Genomic DNA, 26,929 nt, shown 5'->3' with positions numbered 1-26,929 from the left:
CCAACTCTCACCCTTCCTCAGATATGCCAAGCACACTTCTGCATCAGAGATTTTCACTTGCAGTTTTTTCTGCCTAGATCGCTCTGCACTCTTTCACTTCCTGCTCCTCTTTCCCTCCCTGCGTTGTCTCATCAGTAATGCCTTCCCTGACCACCCCATATAAAATCACACTTTCCCATTCCCTGTATTTCCCTATCTCCTTAACCTGCTTTTTTTCCCCCTCCATAACACTAATATTCTATTTACTTACACATTTATTTGGTTATTATCTGCCATTCCCTGCCCCACCCCCACGCTCCTTGAAGAACATAAGCTCTACAAATAGGGCCGTGAATTAGTTCTTTGTTTCCTACTGCACACCCAGTGCCGAGAATGGCGCCTGGCATTTGGTAGGTGCTCAATAAACATTTGTTTAATAAAAGAATGTTATTTTTTTCCCCAAAACAATGAACATTCATTGTAGAGAATGGAAAAATACAGGAAGATACAAAGAAAGAACATGTACCTCCCAAAAGATATCTATTATTAACATTCCATTGAATTTCTTCCAGGTTTTTCTAAAAATATATTTTTTCTTTTTGTGAAATCAAGATTATTGTCTATATAAAGTTTATATCCAGCCTTTTAATATAATATATTGTGAGCATTTTTACATTATGCATGATTTTGGTTTGTTATTTTCCCTGCTAAATTATATAATTTTTGGTTCTATTATGTGCTTTCCAATTGTTCATATAACTTTATAAAATAATAATTGTCCATGCTTATTTATATCTAAAGGATATGCAGTGATAGACACCACATGAAGAAATTTGAAATAAACAAAACCTTCTACTCATATGATAATAAATACTTGAAGCATTAAAAAGAAATCCATGGTGGCCAACATAATTTTCTAAGGGGATAATTTTCTAGATGAAACTTACTGTGCTGGCATGTCAATATTTTAGGTGCCAGGACTACCGGGTTTGTGCTAGGACACTTTAAAATTGCTTTATATTCAGTCCATGGGTTGGTGACATAGCAGCTCGCTTTTGGTTACCTAGAGAAATGTATGTCATTAAAATACTCTTTATATGCAACCCCGGGAACATATCCCGTGCATAATGTATTCATAAAAAGTTCATTTTATTTACAGCTTGTCACGTTATATGGTGTAAGGAAGCACAGTTCTGATCTACTTCAATTGAATTATGCTTCCCTGTTTTACAGAGTGGGGAAATATATTTGTAAGAATGAATAAACACACCTTGAACTGACTACTTTTTGAGAAAGAGGCAGAGAGAAGCACATTAACATCTATGGTGATAGACATTTTAGACACTTAATAGCTGTTTGTTTTCTAAATTGGGTGCCTGAAATAGTTTATGTCAAAATCTGATGCCAGTGACTTGAGAAAGCAGTAGACTCCTAGAAAAACATTTTTCAGAATTGCAGTTTTATAATGCGGATATGGAAAAAAAAATCCGTTGTTACATTTTTAGGCATCTAATCCATTGATGTTTAATTCAACGTAATTCAAAGGTTAGTTTTTGTAATTGACTGCTGTGGCGAACTCTCTGTTTCACATATGGATAGAGACAGTGCTTGTTTTTGTAGGACAGAATGTACCAGTACAGCATTTGAACAGTTTTTTCGCAGCTATATTGACAAACATCCAGTCAAATAAATTAATTTTACCTCCTCAACAAATTCATTAATTTACAAATCTTATTGATTTGCATAAAAAGTAGAATACTAAGCTGAGACCAGAGAGGAGATGGAGGTACTCTATAATACTTTAAGATGAATATCAGTGTCCATCTATTAGACACGTTGAGGTCTAACGAGGTCTAAATTCTGTGTAATATTTTGTGGACCATTTATTATTCCTTGCAATTCTTGGGCCACTAATTAATTCCTACACCACTCACCTCCCATCTAGCTAGTTTGAAAATACATGCTCTTGGTTATAAGGAGTTTCAGAGGAGTAAAACAGATGGACCAGTGGAAATCCATCATTATTACAGGAAAAAGAAAAAAAAAGACGAAAGAAAAAAAAACTAAGTGCAAAACTCCAGGCACATTCCTGCATAAAGAGATTTAGACAAAAGCCATCATATTAGTTAATAATATACAGTTATTGTGCATTAACTACATTTTTGAGGATGGAGAACTCTTTTAATAGCCATTTTTGTGTGTTTCTGGGTTTTCCCTTGATAAGAATATAAACTAACTGGTGGGATCAATTGACTTTTTTTTTTTTTTTTTTTTGGCCACACAGCCTGGCATGCGGGATCTTAGTTCCCCAACCAGGGATGGAACCCGGGCCGCCTGCAGCGGAAGGGCGGAGTCCTAACCACTGGACCGCCAGGGAAGTCCCCGACCCTATTTCTATAGCCATGTCGTCTGTTAAGAATTTTAGTGCTAAATGTAAAATAGATAGCTAGTGGGAAGCAGCTGCATAGCACAGGAAGATCAGCTCGGAGCTTTGTGACCACCTGGAGGGGTGGGATGGGGAGGGTGGGAGGGAGACGCAAGAGGGAGGAGTAATGGGGATATATGTATACGTATAGCTGATTCACTTTGTTATAAAGCAAAAACTAAACTAACACACCATTGTAAAGCAATTATACTCCAATAAAGATGTTAAAAAAAAAAAAGAATTTTCGTGCTAGTCCATTGTCTCAAGACAATAACTATAGTCCTCATCTTTCCTGTTAAAAAACGCAGCCATAACTGTACGGTTTGCAGATAGCTGTTAGGGAGATAGGAACAACCTGAGACTAAGGTGGGGTATTTGTGTGGTGAAGGCCTGAGGAAAATGGACTCTAAAGAGACCTAAAGTTTAAAATCTAAGCTGAGGGTTTAACAGTTTAAACCTAGGCTGAAGTCAGTGTCCAAGAGTTGAATGCAAAGACAGATGGGACAGGGGAAACTTCTGGGTGTCAGCATCAGGTGGGATTAGAATCATTAAACAGGGAGCCATTGTGCCGGACGGTGTTTAACAGGTGGAGCCTAGATACAGAGACCTATACCGGGCAAAAGGTCTGGCAGGGGTTAGTTAGGTAAGTTGGCCCCTCCCACTATATTCCTCCCCGCCGTGCTGGTTCCGGTGACTCCACGACTATAATTCAGGATGAAGCTCCTGGGCCCTTGGGGAACCAAAGGTACCAGACATGCAGCTGAAAGTTCCATGTAAACCGTATTGGCTATACCAGGTGGGGGGTTAGATAGATAGACTACACTCTGATGTTCATGAGAACTATTAAAAATATATGTCCGGGCTTCCCTGGTGGCGCAGTGGTTGAGAGTCTGCCTGCCAATGCAGGGGACACGGGTTGGAGCCCTGGTCCGGGAAGATCCCACATGCCGTGGAGCAACTGGGCCCGTGAGCCACAACTACTGAGCCTGCGCGTCTGGAGCCTGTGCTCCGCAACAAGAGAGGCCGCGATAGTGAGAGGCCCGCGCACCGCGATGAGGAGTGGCCCCCGCTTGCCGCAACTGGAGAAAGGCCTCGCACAGAAACAAAGACCCAACACAACCATAAATAAATAAATAAATAAATAAAAATTAAAAAAAAAGAAAATATATGTCCAAGGTACAAAACATAGCAGGTTTAAGAGCAGTAGACTTCTGGGGCACCTCACGTTTCACCAGGTCTGGCTCTTATTGGTCTGGAGTCTAGGTGGGTTTTGACAGAGATGCCAGATTATATTAAAGGTAGCTGAGGGGAGCACGGAATGATACATCCAGAGTCTCAGAGATTCCAATTGTATTAGATTAAATAAAAATTAAGAAAAAAACAAATACAACTTCCTCTTATTGAATACATTCTGTTTTTGAAGCACTGTCTATACCAAGCACTTTACATTTTCCAGATGAGGAAACTGATGAGAGATTAAACACATTATTCATTATAGCATGCTAATAAAAGACAAAGCTGGAATTTGAATACGTCTGTCTGATCCCGAAGCTTGTATATATTTTATTATTTTCTAATTCCGACATGTAACTTTTCTCCTTCAGGGCAACATCTTTGGATATGAGTGAAAAGTTCTAGGTGGGAAGATCTTTCTCTGCTAAGCATGCCAAGGCATCAGTGCCCCAGAAGGCATCTTCATCTAGCTTCAAATACCTGAGGTCCATTTCCCTATGTTCATATATTTCAGCTTCAGTGCCCTGTGCTGGTTGGCTGTTTCCTTCCGCGGCCCCCAGAGGGCCGCCGGCAGAAATGATCCCCCTGAGCCCTCTAGTGGTCAGTAGGAAACTCTAACCGTGCCTCGGGGATCAACGTTCCCAGGAACATTCTCAAAGCCCCGCGGGTGTTGCCCAGGGAAGCAAGACTGTGTGACACCACCTAGAGTCACCCTCATAGCTTCCCTTTGTGTGCTTCTGGGCCATGTCCATTAGCACTGCCCCAACTCAAGATGACTTCTCAAACCTGCCAAGTGTGCACTCTTGGATGCTACAGGGTAGATTCTATCTCTAAATCTCAGGAACGATCAAATACAGGTATCTAGAGGATGCGGCAGCAAGTCCAAAATTTATTTCCGTGTGTCCCTCAAAATGCACAGGGTGATTTATTCAAATTGACTCCCAGAAGCAGTTCTGGATATCTTATACTTCCCCAAGGTAAATACTTGAATAGCTCTAGTAACACTCTTAGATTACATGGGGTAGTATAATTATGATTTTCTGGGATGTTTTGGGGGTATATTTACAGGGTATATTTAAATAATACTGGCAAGCCTTACATGCTATAATGTAGGGAAATCATTTTTTCCCTTGATTTTAATATAATTATGATGACATATTACAGTAATTTCCTTATTATTGATTTAATACAATAACTCTAGATTATTCTTATTGTTTTGGAACATAAATAAATGTATTTAAATATACACATACTTTAACATGTGTATTTTGGTTATCAAATACAGATAGCAAGTATATGTCTATTTCACTGCTTCCACTGGAGTTTATTGATATTATTTTATTCTTATATCTAAAATAGACCAATTAATAGTGTTAAGTGCTGTAGAAGATGCAATAGGAATATGCCGTTATTCCTAACCTCAGAGTTTGGTTCCTCAGTTGTCTCTGTTCTGGGGGCCTCTCAAGTTTGAGCATGTCACTGAGATGAGTGTGATTCTAATTTTTAAAGATATGCATATATGCATTTTTCATATAAAATGGACCCTAAAAGCAAGACAACTACTTCATCTGGTGCTCAACCAAAGAAACAGGAACCTGTTCTAATGCTGGAGGAAAAACTGGCCGGGCTGAACCAACTCGTGGTCTCCAGTGGAGATCCTGTCGAAGGAGTTTTCCAGGGTAATTTTGATTATTTTTGATGATTCATGACTTTCTTATTTCTGATTTTAGAATCTAAGGGGTGTGACTCGATTGTAAGATAAGTATCATCAGAGAAATACATACATTTTGCCACACAGTAGGAGACTCTTAAATGTTTCTGGATAAGGATGTCATAACATTGGATTTGGGAGATTAATTAGGTAGTAATATTCTAGATAAATTGGAAGTTGGCAATTGAGGCAGTTAAAGGCTACTATGATGGTAGAAGTGAATGAGAAGGAATGATTGTCAGACCGATGGTGGAGGTATAATAAGTTGACCATTTTAACTGACTAGGATGGGTTAAAAATATAGCTTTGAAGTTTTTGGGACCATAACATTGGTGGCTTCCTTAACCAGAATTAGGGAAATTGGAAGAACTGATCATGGCTAAGAGGATGAGTGTTATTTTAGACGGAGTGTGAAGTGATTATGGGACATCCAGGTGGTGTTCAGCAACAGATTGGAACTCCTACAGGAGAGCATTCTAAAAATGTTTGGGTTTGGGGTACATTCTGTTTAGAAATGGCAGTTGAAATCACAAGAATAGACAACATGACTAATGAAGATCAACCCTGTAGAATGAAAGGAAAAGTTCAAGTATAGGTTCTTGGTAATTACCTGCCTTTGGAGACCAGAGGAAGAAGACAAGAAGCCACTAAGGGAGCCAGAGAGGAACATTCAGAAAATATATTCAGGGAAACAGAATTTTAAAAGGAGATGACATAAAGTGTTGCTAAAAGTTCAAGAATTGTACAAATTCTAATGGATGAAAATTAGTCTAATGGACTAATTTTGAAGGTAGAAGGAAGAAAAGAAAATAATAAGAGAACAGATGTTTGAAACATAGGACAGGGTGAGACAATTTCAGGAAGAAGAGGTAACAAATGATTTTAAGTGTTACTGAAATTTCAAGGAGGGTTGTTACTGAATTTGGAGAGATCAAAGTTTAAACCCCAAATTAAGATATGTGGTGTCTATCAAAGGAATTTTTCCTGATTTATAAATTTGTGTGACTAACATGTGTACTACAAAAATTAGTTCATATTTAGTTACATCGTTCATTCTTTATATGCTCAAAATCGTAGAAATATAAGAAACTGGGGTTTTCCCTGAAATGACTATCAAAGTAGTAATTAGTGACCTTTTTAGAGAGTGTGGGCTGATATCAGATTACAAGCCAAGGAATGAGTTGGAGTTGAAGAAATATTTTGAGAAATTTAGTGATAGGAGCAAGGAGAGAGAGGAGTAGGGTTAAAAGGCAGGAAAGACCTGGAAGACAGCTCAGACCAGCCTGATAGTCTCATTGTAGCTTTTGGATTATTTTTCAGTTATTCTTTCAGCCTTTCTCTATGCACGTACTATTTTGAAATCATTTAATATGCCACAGATTTTGTCCATGTACTAAAACAAATTGGAAAATATCATACAGCATTTGTTGCCAGGTGAAACTACAATTAGTGCATGATCTGAGTGGAAAGATCATGCAAGTGTTCAAAGAAGATGGTTTCCATGACTCTTTAATAACTTCTAAAGTGTCATTAGGGTTTCTCCTATCTGTGAAATACTATGGTTCTCCATTCCCTAGCCCAGAAAAGAAGTCTTTGAAACAGTGGGGTGGGAGGTGCGGATGTTTCTGTGGCAGAGATATTTCTCATTTCAGACATGTGGGATTAGGGCGATATTGCAATACTGATCCTTTCCTGAGTTCTCAGGCTCTTTAGTGGGATATGATTTTCTCAACTCAGCAATATTTACCATCGGGCCCATTCAGGCATTTACAACACTTGTTGATCATAGAAAATTAGCTATAGCTTTAAGAGCATATTAGGTTTAATGAGATAGGAAACAGGATCACTACCCTTAAGGGAACAAATCAGACAAAATGGGAGGAAAATGTATTGGAAATGTTTGCCTCAAAAAAATCAGCCAATGTGAGCAAAGCATCCTATCTGAGATGAGGAGTTAAATAGAGTAGTAATACCTGCCACATGACAGTTTTTTTTAAGTTAAAATTTAAAAATCCATATCACATAGAGCCTGGGGGTGGAGCAGGTATGATATTTTTTTGCATCTTTCCGAGAATAGCCCATTCTTTCTTCTCTCTCAAAATCTTCAGCTAATGGAGGACCAGGATGGAGCACTTCCAGTGTTAAAATTGGGAAAGTTCTTTGCAAACTGGGACAGGTTGGTAACCTCTCTTTGGAGCAAGGCTACCTGACTGTACACATCCTTACTTCCTGCAGTAATCTCCCAATCTCCCGGTCAATCTTCCTCATTTGGTGAAGAGTTTAAGATCCAACTTACTTACATTCTTCTTTCCATCACTGCTGCTGTTCATGTGGATAATCCATCCAATGCCTGATTTTTTTAGTTCCTTGACCTTTTCTCTTACAATCTTTTCCTTACCCTTCTCCCTGACTTTCGCTGCCAGTTCTTATGGTCACACCTCAGATTTTGTCAATTATGAATAACTAACGATACTACCCTCAAAATCTCAATGTCTAACATTCCAGTCACCAGCCACCTCTCCTCTCTTTTCAGCTCACTGCCTCTATGATAATTCTTTGATTACACTGGGGCTTCCAATCCATGCCTTCCTTGCCTCCCTCTCTGCCTTACTCAAATGGTAGAAATCAATACTGATTAATCCCAACAATTTATAGAAAGATAGTATAATTTAGTGGCTAAAGGTGTGAGCTCCTTGAATCCCGGGTCCAATATTTATTAGCTAGGTGGCCTTGGAAAAGTTTCTGAACATCTCTGTGCCTCTATTTCCTCATGTGTGCCCAACTCATAGGGTTGTTGTGGGCTCACAGTATTAATAAAAGTAAAATGCTTAGACAGTTCTTGGCACATGATAAACATTCAGTAAATGTTTCCCAAGCTTGCAGTTCATGGCTGGAGAAAAACTCCTAACTATTCTGACTGATCTCTTTTAAATTTTATGACTGTGTCTCAAGTGGGCCTTAATGCAGTCTCTACAATTCAGTCGACCATAGTTCCCATTTCCTTATTGATTTATTTTCTCTCTCTCAGAGATTACTATCTTACACCTTCTTCTCAAATTTCCAACTCCTCTTCCCTGCTCCTCACTGTCAGTGGATGATTTTCCTTCTAATCTCACTGAAAAAGCAGAAGCAATCAGAAGATAAAGCTATTTTCCCACCAACCAGCCTACCCTCATCTATAGTCTTCTGTTACAATGAAAGTGTCTCCTTATTTTAGGAAAATCCTCTACTTGTGCACTGGATTCCATCTCTTTCCACTTTTTCAAGAACTTTACTGCTATAATGACCTCTTTTCTGTCTTGCATCATTACATGTCTTTCTTCTCTGCTATAATGTGCTCTATTATTAATTAACAATATTAAACAAAAGGAGAAAAGAAACCTCCCTTGCTTCTAGGCTCTCTATGGCTATCAACTTATTTACCATCCTTTATAGCAAACCTTAATGTTTCCACAGTCTCAGCTCCCATCCTCATGACAATTCTAATCAGGCTTTCATTCCCCTATTCTACCAAAACCCTCACCTTTGTGGGCCAATGGCAACTTTCATCTTGTCAAGTTGGGTGATCCATTCTCAGTCCTCATCTTACTCTGTTTGTCACCAGTGTTTAACACAATTGACCACATCCACTTTATTGAAACTTTTTAAAATTTTAACTTGGTTTTAGGACACCATACTATTTTGATTTATCATCTACCTTTCTTCTCAGTGTCCTTGACTGGATTCTTCTTTAGACATTTAATTGTGTCTTAAACAACAGAATGCCCCAGAGCTCAGCCCTTGGCTCTCTTGGGCTTGCTGAAGTGATTGGAGTGACCGAAACCAGGAGAAATTAATTTCATAGGCTTCATATGAGGCAGTTAGAACTGTGTTAGGAAAAAGAATATAAGCATAGTTTGTAGGAAAGAGGAAAGTCATTTATGTTTTTTTGTTGAATTTTATTAATATCTGATTGTTTGATGGAAGCAATTTTACTGTGATAAATTCAGTTCCACAAATGTTTTCTGAGCACTGGCAGTGGAAAGGAGAGGGGAGACTCAAAGATGAAGCAGAAGAGTCCTTGCCACCATGGTCCTGAAAGCAGTTAGGTTATTATCCTAATTTAATTAATGGAAATTTAAGAGCTAAATCAATACTAGAACTAGAATCAGAATTCTTGGTGGTTTCAGGTCTTTGATTAGGTTGATTAATTTCAATCTGCTTCCCAGATTGAAATACAATAAAGAATAAAGTGTAGCTAAATTACAGTTTTAAAAGGTATTAAAATGGAAAATTGCTGGAAAAAGTAATAAAATAACAACCAGGAAAATATAACTTTCCTTGGCATTTTCAGCTTAACTACCCCAGAGCTGCTAAAACAACATATTCTTGTCTTTTTCAACAAGATCTCAAATTTTTCAACCAGCCACTACTAGGATTCTTGTATTGGTAAAATTGGATTTTCTTTTTGGAAACTGATTTTTGATGAAGAACGAACCAGAATATAAATGGATAATTCTACTTCATTATTAAAATCCCAAAGCTGAAGCTTTGAACAAACACATATTTTAGAAACATGTAATCATAAAGTTGCCTAATCACCTTTGAGGTTTTCTGTATAGCACCTAAAAGATTTGAGCAGTTTGTCTATTTAGATTTGAATTTTGGTGAACATTGTAAAGATTAGAAGTTTGGATATGCAGTTTATAACAAACCACTCTAAAAAATAATAACAGTGCTAATAGTGATAACTATTTTCTACTGAGCAACTATTTACAATTAGCTATTTACATCTGTTACATCTTTTATCCCTTACAATGACTGGATGAGGCGGTGTTATTATCCTTCCCAAGAAGAAGCAGAGATTCAGATAGGTTCGATAATTTTTCCAAGAAAATGAGAAATATGCTCTCAGTGCTCTTACTTCTAAAGGGAAAAAAGAAGGAAACAATTAAATACCAGATACCATGCCTGGACCTTTTGTGTTACTCTGTTGTTTAATCAAAAGTAGGAGTTAAAAATAGATTTTAATATGAACATTTGTAACACTTAGCACTTTGTGTTACAAGAGTACAGTTTGAATACATTTTAGAGAGATTTGCAGTGCATTATCATGACTGTTCCCCGTTTCAGCATTGCATTTTATATGTGGATGCTTAAATTCTTGACCCTATAGAAAGCTAAAGAATTATTATTTTACATCAAGATTTTTCTTCTCATTTAATGATTGCTGAAGCATTTCCTCTTGCAAACCAGCTTATAATACTGTTGGCCCTCGCTTAAAAATAGTTGTTGGGAATTAGGTACTTGATCTGCATACATATAGAACAATCATACTTACAGCCGTCCCTATCTTATTATTATTTTTTTTTTTAAATATATTTTAGAAGATGGGTTGAATTTCATTACCTTTATGGCATACATACATACATTTTAATTGTAGTATAGTCAATTATATAAATATTTCTTCTCTTTTTTTAAAAAATTAATTAATTAATTAATTAATTAATTTATGGCTGTGTTGGGTCTTCGTTTCTGTGCGAGGGCTTTCTCTAGTTGCGGTGAGCGGGGGCCACTCTTCATCGCGGTGCGTGGGCCTCTCACTATCATGGCCTCTCTTGTTGCGGAGCACAGGCTCCAGACGCGCAGGCTCAGTAGTTGTGGCTCACGGGTCCAGTTGCTCCACGGCATGTGGGATCTTCCCAGACCAGGGCTCGAACCCGTGTCCCCTGCATTGGCAGGCAGACTCTCAACCACTGCACCACCAGGGAAGCCCCCTGTCTTATTTTTATGTTTTTAGTTTTCATTTTATACTGGACTATAGTTTATTTACAATGTTGTGTTAATTTCAGGTGTAAAGCAAAGTAATTCAGTTATACATATACATGTATCTATTCTTTTTCAAATTCTTTTCCCATTTAGGTTATAGCAGAATATTGAACAGAGTTCCCTGTGCTACACAGTAGGACCTTGTTGGTTATCTATTTTAAATACAGTAGTGTGTATATGTCAATCTCAAACTCCCAATTTACCCCCCCCCCCCCACCTTTCCCCTTTGGTAACCATAGGTTTGTTTTCTGTCTGAGAAGTTCATTTTTATCATTTTTTTAAGATTCTGCATATAAGTGATATCATATGATATTTGTCTTTCTATGTCTGACTTACTTCACTCAGTATGATAATCTCCAGGGCCATTCATGTTGCTGCAAATGGCATTGTTTCATTCTTTTTAATGGCTGAGTAATATTCCATTGTATATATGTACCACATCTTCTTTATTCATTCTTCTGTTGATGGACATTTAGGTTGCTTCCATGTCTTGGCTATTTTAAATAGTGCTGCTATGAATATTGGAGTGCATGTATCCTTTTGAATCATGGTTTTCTCTGGATATGTGCCTGGGATTAGGATTGCTGGATCATATGGTAGCTCTATTTTTAGTTTTTTAAGGAACCTCCATACTGTTTTTCATAGTGGCTGCACCAATTTACATTACCAACAACAGTGTTGGAGGGTTCCCTTTTCTCCACACCCTCTCCAGCATTGTTTGCAGACTTTTTGATGATGGTCATTATGACTGGTGTGAGGTGATACCTCATTGTAGTTTGTTTTTTTTTTGTTGTTTTTTTTGTTTTTGCTATGCCACGAGGCATGTGGGATCTTAGTTCCCTGACCAGGGATTGAACCTGTGCCCCCTGCATTGGCAGCACAGAGTCTTCTTCTTCTTTTTTTTTTTTTTTTTAACAGGGTTCATACTTTATTCTACAAATTAATCCCCATTCCATACATGGAAGTACAGAGTCTTAACTACTGGGCTGCCAGGGAAGTCCCTTCATTGTAGTTTTGATCTGCATTTCTCTAATAATTAGCGATGTTGAGCAGCTTTTCATGTGCCTCTTGGCCATCTATATGTCTTCTTTGGAGAAATGTCTATTTAGGTCTTCTGCCCATTTTTTAATTGGGTTGTTTGTTTTTTTGATATTTGTTTTTGGAAATTAAGCCCTCGTCAGTCACATCGTTTACAAATATTTTCTCCCATTCTGTGGTTGTCTTTTCGTTTTGTTTATGGTTCCCTTTGCTGTGCAAAAGCTTTTGAGTTTAATAGGTCCCATTTGTTTATTTTTGTTTTTATCTCTGTTACTCTAGGAGACAGATTGAAAGAGGTCTTGCTGTGATTTATGTCAAAGAATGTTCTGCCTATGTTTCCCTCTAAGAGTTTTGTAGTGTCCGGTCTTACATTTAGGTCTTTAATCCATTTGGAGTTTATTTTTGTGTATGGTGTTGGAGAATGTTCTAATTTCATTCTTTTACATGTAGCTGTCCAGTTTTCCCAGCACCCCTTATTAAAGAGACTGCTTTTTCTCCATTGTATAGCCCTCCCTATTTTAGTATCCAGGCACACAGCAAGTGTAGGACACTTCTGAAGCAAGAAGTTGAACTTGTTTAACAGTGGTTTCTCTAGAGATCTTTACTTCCATTTGCTGGTTAAAAGTTGGTAAGTGAGTTTTGTTTCTTGTTGACATCAAGCGCACTGTGAATATCTTGAGGTGAGTGCCTAAGTGTGACCAAATAAAGCAGAAATAAAAGTTAGTCACATAAGACAAAAATTGGATTCCAGATCGCTCTGTGTTAATGATTTATTCAATATAACAAAGTCTCTTTCTGTGGCTGCTGCTAACTCTTCTGTAATCCTGTGTTAATACTTTAGGTAAGAAATAGAGTCCGGGTGAGGGTTTGGGACAGGGGAGTGAGAGCTAAGAGTTGGGAGAGGACAGAGGTGAGGAGGAGGGAAATGTACCACACTAAGATTTGTCATTTTCTTGGATAGTATTATTTTTTCTTGCTTTTTTTCTTTTAGTTCTCTAGCAGGTAAGTAAGCTACATTTTTCGATGTTTATTTGATTAAAGAAAGAAAATTTAGAACATTTTAGAAGAAAGTCACCCTCAAGTCCCCCAGCCATAAATTAAAAACATAGATAAAGATACAGAGACAATTTTTCTTTTATTCCCTGCCCTTGTTTGTTCAGGAGATGGAGTTTTAAAAATGGATTCAGGGCTGAAAACCCCAAAACAAGAGCTTGGTAAATGACAGCCTTAGAAACAAATCAGCACCACTATTGGTTACTGCTGCTCTTGGTGACTTAAGGAATACCTGAATCATTCTTACCTAGGAGCTTATCACTGTGGCCAGAGACAAACACTATCATAAAATATAACTGATTCAATTCAACAAACGTGTTGAGTGCTGAATATGCACTGTGGTTGGTGTTAAGCATAATAGGATGAGTAAGACAGGCTTGATTTTCAAAGAACTCACAGTCTTAAGAGAAGCAGGCAGGTAAATATTGTTCAGAGTTATTCATAAGGAACTAAGTTCCATATTAGGCTATGAGTAAATTGTTATGGGAGCACAGAGGAAAGAGAGGTTGTCTAATTCTATAGAAGGGACATTCTGTACTCTGTGCTTTTTTAGGGTTTGTATGGGATGCACAGTCGTCTGTAAAGTACTTTGAAAAGTACATTGGAGGATAGGGTTCGCCCAGGGTTTCGGCATTTGGTTCTACCCACTGATTTGGGAGAATGAGTGAAAAATCTTCTCTTCTTTCTCTTACCCCTCAAGGTTCTGTTCAATGTCCTACAGACAGCGTAATTCCCAGAGTGGCCTTCCTCAGCATTCCCTCCACCTTGAAATGATCTGTGTGCTTCACTAGTCCCCTAAGTGTGTTCAGGGAGGGACTGTGCATATTAGTCCTCTTTCACTTCCGGTGCCTAGCAAGCGCTTGGCACACTGTAGCCTCCCAACACATTTTTGGTTAATTGAACTAAAGGAAGAAAGAAAGAGATGTGTACTTCTCTGATCTCACTCAACCAACCTTATTTTCCCTCCCACCTCTTTGACTAATTCCCTTATTTCTGATTATGGAAATTAAGAAAATGCTCCCTTAATAATTCCTTCAGAAACTGTGCTGCAGCCATATTAAGGGTTTTCCTATTTCCTTTCAATTTGAAAAGAAGGGTAGAAAAGCCAAGAGCTGCAGCTTTATTCTTTTGCCATCCCCCCCTTTTCTCTTTCTCACTCTTTTCAGATTCCTTCTTTGGTTCCAGAGCAACCTCTAATAAAGATATTAACCTTGTATTTCTCTTTATCTAAAGCATGGACATAAATCACCTGGTTTCTGCATTATATATGTTAATCCTCTAGGATAATACCATCCTTTGCTGTTTGACAGACATTCCAGATTAAAGCGTTTTAAAATAATATATCATTAAAAGAAACTACAGCTGGTGGCCAAGAAATTCAATTACATTTTTTTTCTTAATGGAATCATAGCATTTTACTAATTAGATATATTTTTCCACAAGATGGCGCTGTAGCCCTTTTGATTATTTGGAGTCTATGAGCCCAGGGTTTTATTTTATTTTTTAAAGTAACTCCCCCTCCTTCTAATTCTTTACATATAAAAGTGACATATAAGAAAGAACGTAAGATTGTCACTCATAAAAGGCCAGATTTACTATCTGATTTTAAAGAGGTCCATAGGAATAACCATAGAATAGCTAAGAACAGGCATTAGTACAAGATGAATAATTACTAGACCTGATTTAATAGGGGTTTTTTTTGCACTATTTTTTCTTTAAACAATTGTTTATCAAGAGAAAGGAAAATTGTTAAACATAGTGTAACTCAAATATGAATTAGGAATTTAATTTTTAAAGCATTATAGATACAATTTTAATGTTCTTTAGTACTACTTGTAGTTTGGGTGTTCAGAATGAGTTGAATTCACTGGGCAATTTTTTTTGTTTGTCCTCGTGTAGAAAAACATCTTATATAGAGGTCTAATTTTTTTTTACTAAATATTTTGGTGTTAATCGCATTCTCAGGTTTGTTCTAAATATTTTTTGATTGTTTTGAAGTTGTCTTCCCCAAATTTGCATACAAATTTGCAGGTGAATCCCATTTATAATAGTGATGCTGAGCCCCTTTTATGTGCAAAGCACAGTTTTAGATAGGATCTAAGCAGGAAAACAAAACTTCACTGCTACTTTCATATAATCCACTCAATCTGAAAAGTAAAAGAAAAAAGATTACTGCTAAAAATATGTTCAGAAGGCTTAGATTTATCTTATTTTATTAAAAAAAATTTTTTAACATCTTTATTGGAGTATAATTGCTTTACAGTGGTGTGTTAGTTTCTGCTTTATAACAAAGTGAATCAGCTATACGTATACATATATCCCCATATCCCCTCCCTCTTGCGTCTCCCTCCCACCCTCCCTATCCCACCCCTCTAGGTGGTCACAAAGCACCGAGCTGATCTCCCTGTGCTATGCGGCTGCTTCCCACTAGCTATCTATTTTACATTTGGTAGTGTATATATGTCAATGCAAAAGGCTTAGATTTAATATATTAATATTTTGGGAGTGAATTATTTTTGAGATTTATTTTGACAATGCTGGATCCATTTAATGAAAGTTACATATTGACCCCCAATACTAAAGATTTTAATTAATGCCTGACATAATCTCCTTGTTAGAATCATAAATTTATTAAATTTAAAAAGTCCAACATGAAGAGAAAACAAATTACTGTGTGCAATTCTTAATTATGTCTAATTGCGAGTTTGTAATGCATTTCCATTTATAAAATCACTTAAGTTATCAATGTCTGAGACAACAGTTTGTGTTTACAAATTGCACATTTGTTAAGGAGTGAATTCGTTAGTGTGCTAATTAGAAAACTCTCATAAAAGAGAATACAGGTTGTGTGACTCACTTCTGTCCATTTATTCCCATTTGGATCTTGTAGTGGTGAGTGGGTGGAAACACTATGGTTAAGTTTAAAACCACTGAATTCACATTAACAGATATGTTTGTGCTTTTAGTTGGTGATTGAAGTATTTAAGCCATTTATACTCTCATTATTACTACTACTAATTACTTTTCCGGAAGGTCTACTGTGTGTCAGGGACATCAAGCATTTATTTAACTCACAATAATCGTTTGGAACAGGTACCGTTACTCTGATTTCACAGATGAAGACACTGAGGCTTAGAGAAATTAGATAATGTTCCAAGGGTCAGGCAGCTGGTGAGTGGAGGCCAGGATCTGAATGCAAGTTTCTATGACTCCAGAGCCTGTTAACCATTTCAACTGCTTACTTATATTGTGTATGTAATTACCATGTCGTGTAGCTCTTGGTGAAGTCTACAAATTTAATGTGAAATACTATGTTCTTAATGTGTAAGGAATAACTTAGGCTTTCTATGCTATTTAGGGCACAATAAGGGCTTTTGCAAAGGGGATTTGTTAAGTTATTATGATAGAGGCAGCAAGCAGAGCATCTCTGGGGTGAAAAGGAAGCTCCGTTTTCCTCCTTCCTCTCACCCCTTAACTTTCCCCCATGTCACTTTGTCAATGTACAATACAAGCTATCATGGCTCTAATGGGCAGACCTGATTGTATTAATTTAAAAATTACTTAAAACGCACCAAATGCATTACCTTCCAACAGAGTGAAAAGATGAAATGTTTCTATTCCAAAATGTTTTCTTGAAAGAAAAGATATGAGTTTTAAAAAATACTTGGTAAATTAAAATGACAGTTGAAGGGCTTTTTGTGTTAGTTATTGGACCAGATTTCCTACATATTCTGTTGCAAAGTATGTAAAAGTTATTAAAGGAAGCACAGCTGTGAATATCTCTAAAAAGTAGCTAAATGGTCATTTAGATGAGATGGATGTGGGTAAAGTGAAGTCTTCATAGAGAAATAAAATAAACTTTAAAAAGCTTATTTTAATCCTAAATTAACCCCAACCCTGAGGATTCTTTGCTTCCCTAAATGATGCCAGAAAGATCAACTGCTCCAAGCACAATGACAGGTATGAAGCAGATAGCACACACCTGGTGATGGAAGGTTTCAGGAATCAAATCATTCTTCCCTTCATCCATCTGTCTGGCCGCTATTTGATGGTTACTTAGTATTTGTAACATAGTCAATTCTGTAGTTACTGACCCCGCTGTTACAGGCGCTGTGTGAGGTACTGCAAGCCTTAACTTACTGACAGAATTAAATCATCAGTTCAATATGTTTGCCTCAGTGTGTGATTGTATCTTTTACAGGACTGCTGATTCAACCATTTGTGGGCTGTAGTCCTTGATTTTTATTGTCAGCTTGTTTAAGCAGGAGATAGTCTGTTCATTGATAAAGAGTTGATGGAATTTATGTATTTGGGTGACTGAATTGATCTAATTATTTGGTGTTTAAAGGATTTGGCGTGTGTTTTAGACATAGTCATTCACATGTTTAGGAAATAAAATGCTATGTCACGTCTACACCATAGTTTAGTAGAAGTAGTAGTAAGAATCATAGTAATAATGTTTATAATAGTAAATTTTACTTCATTGGTGGGAAGCAACTTCATATGTTAGCACTATAAATATTCTATTGAGGATCTGACTTAGCAACTTCATTCCAAGAAACATAGAGAAAACATGTGTCATTTTCGGCAAGACACTGTTATCTCTATCCCTTAGTTCCCTCCTTTGTAGGATAAAGAAGCTGCACAAGGTGATCTCTAAGTTAAAGTTCAATACTAAAGTTTTATAATTTTAGGATTTGATTTTCCTTCTTTTTTTAAAAAAATTTTATTGGAGTGCAGTTGATTTACAATGTTGTGTTAGTTTCAGGTGTATAGCAAAGTGAATCAGTTATACATATACATATATCCACTCTTTTTTTAGATTCTTTTCCCGTATAGGCCATTACAGAGTACTGAGTAGAGTTCCCTGTGCTATACAGTAGGTCCTTATTAGTTATCTATTTTATATAGAGTAGTGTGTATATGTCAATCCCAAACTCTCACTTTATCCCTCCCCCCTCTCACCCCTGGTAATCATAAGTTTTTCTACATCTGTAGCTCTGTTTCTGTTTTGTAGATAGGTTCATTTGTACCCTTTTTTTTAGATTCCACATATAACTGATATCATATGATATTTGTCTCCCTATGTCTGACTTAATTCACTCAGTATGACGATCTCTAGGTCCATCCATGTTGCTGCAAATGGCATTATTTTGTTCTTTTATGTGGATGAGTAATATTCCATTTTATATATGTACCATGTCTTCTCTATCCATTCCTCTGTCAATGGACATTTAGGTTGCTTCCGTGTCCTGGCTATTGTAAATAGTGCTTCAATTGACATTGGGGTGCATGTATCTTTTTGAATTATTGTTTTCTCCACATATATGCCCAGGAATGGGATTGCTGGATCATATAGTAACTCCATTTCTAGTTTTTTAAGGAACTTCCGTACTGTTCTCCATAGTGGCTGTATCAATTTACTTTCCCACCAACAGTGTAGGAGCAATCCCTTTTCTCCACACCCTCTCCAGCATTTATTATTTGTAGATTTTTTGATGATGGCCATTCTGACAGTGGAAGTTACACCTCATTGCAGTTTTGATTTGCATTTCTCTAATAATTAGTGACACTGAGCATCTTTTCATGTGCTTTTTAGCCATCTGCAGGTCTTCTTTGGAGAAATGTCTATTTAGATTTTCCACCCATTTTTTGACTGGGTTGTTTGTTTTTTTGATATTGAGCTGAATGACCTGTTTGTATATTTTGGAGATTAATCCCTTGTGTGTTGTGATTTTCCTTCTGATTTCAGAAATTTTTTTCTTGGCACCTGTTTTTTTTTGTTTGTTTTGTTTTTATTTTTTGTTTGCTTTTTTAAATTGAAGTATAGTTAATTTACAATGTTGTGTTAGTTTCAGATGTACAGCAAAGTGATTCGCTATACACATACACACACACACATATATATACATATGTATTCCTTTTCAGATTCTTTTCTATTATACGTTATTACAAGATACTGACTATAATTCCCTGTACTAGACAGAAGGTCCGTACCGTTTACCTGTTTCACACATAGTAGCATGTATATGTTAATCCCAAACTCCTAATTTATCCCTCCCCCACCATCCCCTTTAGCAGTGATTTTAGAAATTTGAAGAATTTTTTAAAAATTTTATTGTTAGGTAACGCCTAGCAAGTTATCTTACACATAGTAGTTGAGTGAATAAAAGATACCATTAGACCAATATCAATGTTACACTTATTTAATACCTATTAACTGAGCATCAGCTATGTGCTGATCTACATGCCTAAGAACCAAGCAGTAAATTAGGATTAAATTCCCTTTTCTCATTTAGTTTACAATCTAGTGGGGAAAAATGGATAATAAACCTTAAAATAGCAATGATTTCAGATAGTAACAAATGCCCTGCAGGATAATGGGGAAGACCTGAGGTGGGCAGGTGTGTATAGACAGGATGGTCAGGGAAGGCCATTCTGCTATGTAAAGATCAAGAGTAAGAATATTCCAGGCACTGGGAAAATCTAAAGCAAGGGTCTTGAAGTCAGATGTAGGTTGTCATCTTCAAGGGACACGTGGTGGATAGGTAAAGAGCGATGAAGTGTTCTGAGATGAGGCTGGAGTTAGGCAATATCAAGATGGTGACGGGTCTTCTAGGACTTAGTAAGGAGCTTGGATTTTATTCAGTTGCAGTGAGAACATGAGAAAGTCTTAAGTGTATACCTAATTCTCCCATTACATAAATATATATTCTGAGATTGTGGATGTTGAGTCATATTTGGCCAAAAATTTCCTTTTCCTCCCTTGTGTCCATAGCGATACCCTATTACTCTCTTTAGAAACTCGTTTCTAAAATTACTTCATTAAATCAGGAATGAATGTTTTTCCCTGCTCATGAATTGAGGATTGAAATGTTTCCAAAGGCCACTTTGAGAAATGAGAAGCAAATGGGGTAAACTTCAAGAGGAGATAAAAATATATTTGTAAACTTTTTTTTTTTTTAAGAAAATTCAGCATTTACAAACCCTTTTTACTTTGTGAGATTTCTGGAAAAGTGGGAGTCAAATTCCTATTTTTGTGATAAGGAGTTAAGATTTGTGATTTCCCCTTAAGATTCCCTTTCATATTATGAAGTAAAGTACAGTACAAATATACTCATCATGGAAATGCAGATTTTACTTTATACTGGGGTAAAGGAGCATTCTAAATACCTCATAATGCAATAGAGAGAAGGACAGCTCAAACTGAAGTACACTGATATTCTTTCATAAGAGTTTTATTTGATATAATATGGGATACCAGTAACCATTAAAAGATAATTGGGAAGTTGATTCGTCTACTGTTAGAGTGAAGTTTACTCATAGTGGGGTAAAACTTGGGTATAATGATAGACAGTGTCTAGTTCAGTACAGTGTTTCCCTCCAAAATATGGAAAGGCGACTTATTACATATAAATGGTAATGTACAGGTTTGAACCAAAGAAAAGTAAAAGTAGTGTGTATTTTGGGAGAAGTTGATTAATGTCTTTGAGCTTCTGTTTCTTCACCTATGAAAATAAAATTGAACCAAATGATTTCTAAAAAGGATTCTATGCAATCGACACTGATAAGTTAATTATGTAAATAATAAGGGGAGAAGAGGAGAGAGTGTTTATGTCTTTATAATCAAGTTTTGAGTCAAGGATGATGGAAAGGGACAGAATAGATAAATTTTAACATGAAAGGCTCTTCAAGGATGGGTTGGTTATAAATAAGCTTTGTTTTGTAAATAATAGGAAGGCATCTTAAAATTTGCATTTTTCCTTCTGAATTAAGTGGAAATTGAATTCTATAAACATTCCCTAATGTTGCCCATTTCAAAAGCAGTTTCTGGAAAGAAAACTCTGTATGTGTTATTGCTTCCTGCATGTGTTTTCACACTCTTATAACCCAAAGTTAGTTTTGTGAGTTAGTCATGGTATTATGTCATTGCTCTGTTTCTTGCCTCTCTTCTGGTCAAGTTCTCAATAATCCAAAGGCATATTGAAAATGGAAGAGTAGTTCAAAGTTGAGAAGGAAATGAGAATTCAATCTGATGACAATACTTCTCTTGGGTTTGGGTTTGTATGTAGATGTTTATACAGGAAGCTTGAATATTGCAAGGCAAGTTAATGTCTTATATGAAGAATATTTATCCAAAATTTACTTGGGATTGACAGATGTACAAAGTAAATGCAAGTGGTTTAATTGCTATAGGTTTATCGTTGATAGATATTTGAAGCAAATTAAATTTTATCATCACCATTTAGTAAAATTTAAGATCTCAATGTTAAGAATAAAATTCAGAAGATTTGATGTTTTTCAGTACGTGTTTAATTTTTTAAAACAAATTAAGCAATGGAGAGCTTGTATTCAAGAAAATAAAAATGATTTACTCTAGATTGTAAAGAAATTAAGGATATATCCAAGTGCTTTAGTTTCTCAAGACATAATCCAAAACCTTTTTCTCTTCTCTTTAAGTATTTTGGTCAATTACCATCTCTAGGTCTGTGATTCCTTTCATTGATGTCTCTGGCCCAGGCCTCTCTGCCAAGATCTAGACTCATCTGTGACCCTTCCTACTCAACATCTGCATGTGGATGTGTCATTAGAACCTCAATTCAACATGGTCAAAACTAAACTCTTACCCATCCTTTGCTATCTGATTCTTTTCTAGTTCCTTATCAGAAAAAAATGATACCCCATTGACCCAGCAGCACAAACCAGAACCCTTGTTTTCATCCTTTGCTCCTTCACATCTAATCAACTACAATCTTCTGCTTTTTTTTTTTTTTTTTTGATACTTATACAGTCTTTGAATCTGTTTCTGTGTAGCTAGTTTTCTGCTCTGAGCTAGTCTTATCTCTCATCCAGACTGCTGTAACAGCCCCTGAGTCACCCCCCTCCATGTCCACTCTTGTCGGCTTTCAATACCTAGTCTGGAGCCAGAGAGAAGTTTTTGAAAGGCAAACATGATTATTCACTCTCCTTCTGAAAACCCTGCGAAGATTTCCCACTCTCTACTAGGAGAGGGTCAAAATGCTTAACCTGGCCTCAATGATCTGGCCACTGCCTGCTTCACCAGACTCACCTTGATGGAGCCTCCATTTCACTTTTTGGGCCCTAGCTACCTTGACCTTTGAATTTCTAAAATGTATTGTATTCTTTTCTCTAAAGGCTCAGGGCCTTCATAAGTGCTAGTTTCTTTGCTTGAAACATTCTTTCCTGCCTATTCTTCAAATTAACTCACATTAGTCCCTGGTGAGCGGTTAACTTCTATTTATAACTCTGCCCAAATATCACTTCTACAGGGAAGGCTGTTTTGATCTTTTAGAAGAGGTCACATCTCCTTAACAAATACTCTTATTCTGTACCTTTTCTCTTTCATTCATTCATTCATTCCTTTTTTTTTTTTTTTGGCTGTGCCCTGTCTTAGTTGCAACACATGGGCTCTTCGTTGCGGCATAGGGACTCTTAGTTGTGGCCTGCATGTGGGATCTAGTTCCCCGACCAAGGATCAAACCCCGGCCCCCCTGCATTGGGAGCGTGAAGTCTTACCCGCTGGACCACCAGGGAAGTCCCTCATTCATTCTTTCTTTCAGCAATTATTGGGTGTCTACAATGTCACGTACTCTTCTAAAAACCGGAGATAGAATGAGAGAAGACTGACCACAGTCATAGGACAAAACAAGCGAGATAATTTCATTATCTTGATGAAGATTATAAAGAAAATTAAACAAACTAATGTGTTAGAGAACGACTTGAGAGAGGTGCTTTGCGTAGAATGTTTGCATTCAGTTTCATGAATGTTAGTTTGCTTAATGTTTGTCTTCTCTGCAAGAACACAAGTGCCCAAGAACTGGGACTTTGTTGCCCTTGCTCACAGTATCCGCAGCACTTGGTACAGTGCTCATCACATGGCAGACGCAATAAGTATTGCTGAGTGAATGAACTAACCTACTGTATTCGTTTCTTGCGGTTGCCATAACAAAGTATATAGATGGGGTGGCTTAAAACAGCGGATGTTTATTCTGTCACAGTTCTGGAGACTAGAAGCCTAAAATCAAGGTGTCAGCAGGGCCTTGCTCCCTCTGAAGTCTCTGGGAAAGAATCCTTCCTCACCTCTTCCTAGTTTCTGGTGTTTGCCCGCAATCCTTGGCATTCCTTGGTTTAAAGGTGCATCACTCCAATCTTCCTTCTTCATCACATGATCTTCTTCTCTTTGGGTCTATGTGCTCTATCTCTGTGTCCAAATTTACCTCTTCTTATAAGGATACTGTAATTTGATCAGGGTCCACTGAAATCTACGATGATTTAATCACTTGATAAAATCTGCTAAGACCCTATTTCTAAGTAAGGTAATATTTACAGGTATGTGAGTGGGGATTAGGACTACAGTATATCTTTTGGGGGGACATAATTCAACCCACAATACCTATATCCCTAAGTTAAAGGAAAATCGAAAAAGTTAACATTTTAAAAGTTTATATAGTTTTTAAGACTTATTTTTAAAGAAGTTGTATGTCATGTACAAATATTTGTAAAGGCATTATTATTTTACTTTGGATAAGCATGATAAATTATTTTTGATTTGTTCTAGACTATTGGTTGAGTCCTAACCACACCAATATCTGTGCCATCCTAAAAAATCAATACCATGATGTGAACCAAATTCATCTCGTGTTCTCTATTCCCTTAGCAGACAAGCACTTACTTCTTCATATATTAAAAATAAATGAATGTGGAAGGATATTCATGACACTCACATCATAAAATTTCACCCTGACATTCTTGCAAAGACTGTGTGTGGAATGTTGACATATTTTTGCTATAAAATGACAGTTTTAGCACAAGTTATTCTCACTGTGACCAAGGAGAAAGAGAAAACTAAAGAAAAAGTATATGTTACAGTACTACCCACACATGAAGTGAACCTGTCAGGCAACAGAATGGCAGAGGTACTTTCTACAAATGTGGAGAAGTTCTTTTGCGTATGAAGGGGGAGGGGGAATGACTAATATTGCTGCCTTATGCTCTCTATCTTAGGAAAGTATTCCTGATTTTCCCACCAAATGCCATCTTGCCCTCCCTTGAATTCCATTAGCACTTTGTTTTTCGTTTTCTCAAATGACCCTTACCTCATACTTATGGCTTACACTGCTCTAGGTGCTTTGCATTTATTAACTCAGTTGGTCTTCATAACAACCTATTCCCATTGCACAGCTGAGGAACTGAAGCACAGAGAAGTTACATGACTCATTAGGTGGGAGCCACAATTCAACCCAGTGTAATTCTTGGGTCTTTGTTCTTACCCATCATGCTATACTGCTTGTGTTGTTAGTAAATTTTAAACTTATTTTATACCCCTGCAGATTGTAAGCTTCCGAAGACTTGGTGACTATATCTTTCTTATGTTTGTATCTGCCATAAAACCTAGCTCAGTATCTTGGGCGTAATAGATACTCAATAAATGTTTGCAAATAAATTGAAGTTAGACCATGGTTTGCACAAGTCTATCCAGTGTCTGGGGCTATGACTTCCAAAACATGAAGACGTTCATTTGGAAAAATAGAATCCAGAATAGGTAGATATAAATAAAATAAGGACACTGACAAATGCCGCTTTTGGTGCTTCCAGCCTCCAGATGCTTCTTTCCTTCACTCCCTCCCTAAGCCCCCACCTGCCAGCTATAAAAATGTGCACTTAGGTTGAGATCTCAAGTGTTTTCACTGAGGATAGCTTAAAATGTTGCCCTCTTTAAACATATTTATATTACTCAGGAATCAATCACTGTAATAATTTCTGCCATCATCAGTAGGTGAGGGAGGTACTTATTTGAGCAGTAGCGCTACCCCTAAGCTACAAATTATATCAATTTTCATGTAAAATATCATTTTATAAGTCTGTTGGTAACTTTTGCACTTGTTTGCACTCTCTTCATGTATAAATATAATATTAATTAATAGCAAATAAAAACTTTAATCTTCAATTTTAAATTTGGCAGTTCTGAAATAATGTAGCCATGTTCGTATTCATTCTGCTACTTAAGAATTCAAATTTAATTTTGCCTTTTTATTATGTGATATGTGCATCACAAGCCTGTGGGCAATAGATGAGCTTTAATAAAGCTAAAAATAAATAAAATGGGAATGTTAATAAACCTTGTAGCTCATTAAACATTTGGATTCACTGAGTATTTATCTATTAATTTTAGATGAGACTACATTAAGAAACCTTTGTTACAAGAAGGTTGTAATTAAGTGAATAATATATTCAAATTCAACACAAAACATCTTTTTCCACATCTTTTTACTGACAGTTCTTTAGTAGGAAGTTTCAAGGAACTGAAAGACTTAAAAAGTAATGATTAAATATGCAAATATAACAATTTATAATTCTTTGGAAAGAATTAAAATTTAAAAGATATGTCCAAATGGATTCTCTTCGACAACTCATTATTATCTTGTTAATCTATTCTAGCATTTGTGGTTTCATCATTTTATTAAGAAAGTGCACTTGTCTCTTAACCCTCTTTATTGTTCTGTTCCATTTGTATATTTGAAAATTCTTCCTTAGTTTCTATTAAAATACATGCACTCTAAATTATTCCTTTTTTTTTCTCTGTAGAATATTCCTCTTTCTTTTAAGAATCTCTTCAGTTTCTGACCTAAGGTCAATCCATGTGTAAAGACTTTACTTTGAGAATCATTTTTTTGTACTATCATTATCCATGAAAATAAACATCACCTTATGAATGTATGACTATCAAAAAAGTGAACACTCATTTTTTGTGGGGTTTTTTTTTTTTTTTTTTGGTTTCCTTTGGAATTTGGGTTTATTTTTAACATTGAATTATGTATTAGTTTGCTAGGGCATGTTAAAAAACAAAATTCAACTGAGTAAATTTGAAGATCTAATTGGCTTTATTCAATGATTCATGAATGAGGCAACATCTCATCTAGCAAATAGGAAGGAACTCCAAAGAGCTGCAAAGAAGGAATGGCTTTTAGTTTTTTATTTTTATTTTTTTTTAGTGAATGACATAGAGTTTTATTGCTTGACAAAATCCTGTTCATCTATAAGCTACTAGTTAAATAAATGGAGGATATATCTTAATTGTCTTATCTCTATAATTTTATCATTAAAAGTATCCCTGAGTGATGCATGTTAACAAAACTTTGTGCCATTATTTTAAAAAACAATGTGATACATATTATTTTCAGATTAAGTGATATTAAATATTAATTGACATCAGTATAAACCCTTCTTCAGAGAAACCAGACTTTCATTCCAATTTGTTTTCTCATACGTATCATATTAGAATGTGTTTCTTTACTTTTTTTTTTTTTAAACATCTTTATTGGAGTATAATTGCTTTACAATGGTGTGTTAGTTTCTGCTTTATAACAAAGTGAATCAGTTATACATATACATATGTTTCCATATCTCTTCCCTCTTGCATCTCCCTCCCTCCCACCCTCCCTATCCCACCCCTCTAGGTGGTCACAAAGCACTGAGCTGATCTCCCTGTGCTATGCGGCTGCTTCCCACTAGCTATTTTACATTTGGTAGTGTATATATGTCCATGATACTCTCTCACCCTGTCACATCTCACCCCTCCCCCTCCCCATATCCTCAAGTCCATTCTCTAGTAGGTCTGTGTCTTTATTCCCATCTTGCCACTAGGTTCTTCATGACCCTTT

Source organism: Balaenoptera borealis, assembly GCF_965194805.1.
Source record: "Balaenoptera borealis genome assembly, chromosome: 13".
NCBI classification, from domain to species: domain Eukaryota; kingdom Metazoa; phylum Chordata; class Mammalia; order Artiodactyla; family Balaenopteridae; genus Balaenoptera; species Balaenoptera borealis.
Note: the sequence above shows the minus strand (reverse complement) of the source record.